Raw genomic sequence first — 3,166 nt, 5'->3', positions numbered from 1 at the left:
CTACAGGGTGACTTCTAGTCATTCTCTGAAGTGTGACGGAGATGATAAAAGAAGGCACGGTGTTCAAAAAGCCCTTTCAAGTTTCCAGGGAAATGAAAATCGATATTAAATCTTCGGGAAATTAAATTAACATATAAACGGGGCATTTTGGGGTTTGATAATGATACATTTATACCATTAAATCCCATGCAACTAAGTAGCGGTGGAATAGATGATATCATGATTTATTTTCAAGAGTTAACTAGGTGTGCTCCTAATTTACATTGAGTAGTTTTTATAAAAAAAATTAGGAATGTAAGTTTTTTATGTGGGCTAGAATTATATAAAGCAATAAAATCAAAATTGTTGCCCATAATTTTCTGAGGTGGAAAAATGCCAAGATGTGTTTGGTAATTTTCGTCAAAACTTTAAAGGGTATTTTTACGAGAGAGGAATTCAATTTCAATATAAAGAACAACTGAAATTATACGAAATGCATGAAATAAAGTATGCCTCAAATTCTGTTTTTAGGACAATTTTAACTTGCAAGGCATTAGTCATGACTCAATAAAAGGAACGGATTACAGTTACAATTAGTTACTTTGGCCAAAAAAGTAATTCGTTACACAACCGCTGATGCCAAAAAGTATGATGGCGTCAGTAAGCTAATTTGGCCCAAATATGTCATTTTTTTGTTGCTTAAAACAACCCAAATATGTTGATTTTATGTTAACCAAAAACGTTCCGGTTTGTTGTTTCTGTCCCGTTTATTTTTCCTAGCACAAAAACTAGGGCCGGCCAAAACTTGCAGATAAATATGGTCTGTATTGAATGCAAATTAGAATTTAAAAAAATCAAACAAATTTACACAAAAAAATGCAAGAACACCTAAAAATTAGCAGGTGTGAAAAAGTCGAGAAAAAATGGAAAAAAATGTTGGCAATGAATTGCAAAAACTTTGCATTGCTGCCATGGCCAAAAGGTCATTGTTAGTCCTGTTTATTGACTTTTTCTGTTGCCAAATTCTAGAAAAAGAATTGAATACACTGGATGATCTATTGAGCTTCTTTTTTCTATTGACAAGAAATTAAATCTTCTTTATTACAATACTTGACATTGGGACACTTTTTAAGTGATTCCAATGTCATGGTATGGTATTGGTTTTTTGTTTGTTATGAATTCAGATGGCAGCACTCTCTCACTCGGCCTGCCATCTGATTTTGGATTTCCCAATTGAGGGATATTCCAGGTTTGTCGTCACAGCCAACATTGATTATTTCCCCACCCTCGGGAATGACCGCAGGTTCGCCCATTTAAGCATTTAAAGCAGCAACTCATGCTGTAATTTAAACATGGCAAATAAGCTCTAACTTGGCAAACCTAAGATTGAACCGGGATTCTCAAATTGGAAAGCAGATGCTCTACCAATATGGTACCTTAGCCACCATCATGGTACAGTATACTACTAATTCTCTTTGAGAGTCTAGTGCCATTGCTTAGGGCACTTTTGTTCACTTAATGATTCGATTTGTGTCCTATTTGATCCACAACTGAATAAAGCCCTTGTTCTCAGAAGTCATCTTTCTCTTTGTTAGGTTTCATCACAGAAAAAAAATGGACAAGAATATTTTTTGGGCCTCAAAATCCCAAAATATGTAAAAAAAACATTTTAAGTCTGACTCTATACAGTAATGAGCATTGATGATGTTGATTTGTTTGGCATTGGTGATGGGAAGGGTCTCTGAGTTTTCAATCTTTTGTTCGGTTTGGTTTTTCAAGAGCTTTTCTTACCGCTGAAGGGAATGTAATCCAAGGAAGGTTTATTATTATAGATAAGTTTCGTCACATGATTCAGCAGGCTCCCTCTTATACAAACGTGTCCAGAATCCGAAAGGGAAACAACAGATTCCGGTCAGAGAGTTTCGTTCCTTCACGGGAAGCCCAGGCAATATCTTGGCAAAAAAGAAATGCCGAGACATATGAGGGTACTTTTTGAAATCAGGACATCATGGGGCACAATTTCATTGTAGGGGACGAATTCTGTGGCTGTTCATAAAAATATAATTTCAGGTCTGGCAGTGCTGTGGGTTAATAACAGTGAGTCTAAATTGAATCAACAAACTATGGTAGATTTCTGAGTGAGCAATAGAAAGTACCTAGTGGAGTGTCTACAAGTATTGAAAACAAACAACTATTGGCATCATTAGTTCCCTGACACATTCAAGCACCAATTGACATAAGTGACTCCACTCCGTACCAGCCCCAAGAGAGACACTATAACACAAATAGACTCTGAATGCAGATTTCGTTTATTTAAAAGTGTGATTTAGAGTGCGTGCTGGATGGACGTGTTAGACCTATTGGGAAACAAGGCGTGGACCATCAAGAACGAAATAGTTATTAAGTTTTAAGATTTGGGCTAAATGTAATTTTCAAAAACATTGATTCAAATTTTAGATTATCTTTTTATGAAATCACGGAACTCGTCACCTACAATAAAGTTGTGCCCCATGATGTCCTGATTTCAAAAAGTACCCTCACATATATGACTCGGCAATTTTTTTTTGCAAGATATTGCCTGGGCTTCCTGTGCCTTGATTGGCACCAAAGACTTCACATTTATGACATACCCCCCCAAAGAAAAATCAATGATACTTGCTTTTTCTTTTATATTCAGGTAATGACAATTAGTCCAAGCAATTTTGCTCAGGAGGGATTTGTATCTTGCACAACCAAATTTGTGGAGCTCTTTTGAAAAGGTTAGTTCATAGTAATATCTTTGTGTAGTTTACTAGCGGGGTTAAAGTTGGCTGGAAATGTCCAACCTACCCTACACACTATAATCAAACTAGAATCCCTGGACATTTCCAACCTACCCTAGATACTATGATGGAACTAGAATCCCTGGTCTTGTCCACAGTACTTATTAGACCAGATTGCAAAAGGTAGAGTATAAAAGAGGAAAATGTCACCCCTACCCGGGTCATTGCCCAAGAGTGTGTAAGACTCCAGGGGTCAATAGTTTAGCAAGGTGCATCCATCCCAGTTGTGATTGTTTGGCTGAAAGGATGTGCAGTAATGGTGAAACTTGTTCATCCATCATCAACTGAGAATAGTTTGACTCTGCCAATAGGGCATTGAGGTACCAATGCTCCCCACTGGGATATATTTCAGTAAAATTAATATG

This window comes from Tigriopus californicus, chromosome 10, assembly GCF_007210705.1.
Source record: "Tigriopus californicus strain San Diego chromosome 10, Tcal_SD_v2.1, whole genome shotgun sequence".
Taxonomy (NCBI): Eukaryota; Metazoa; Arthropoda; class Copepoda; order Harpacticoida; family Harpacticidae; genus Tigriopus; species Tigriopus californicus.
Note: the sequence above shows the minus strand (reverse complement) of the source record.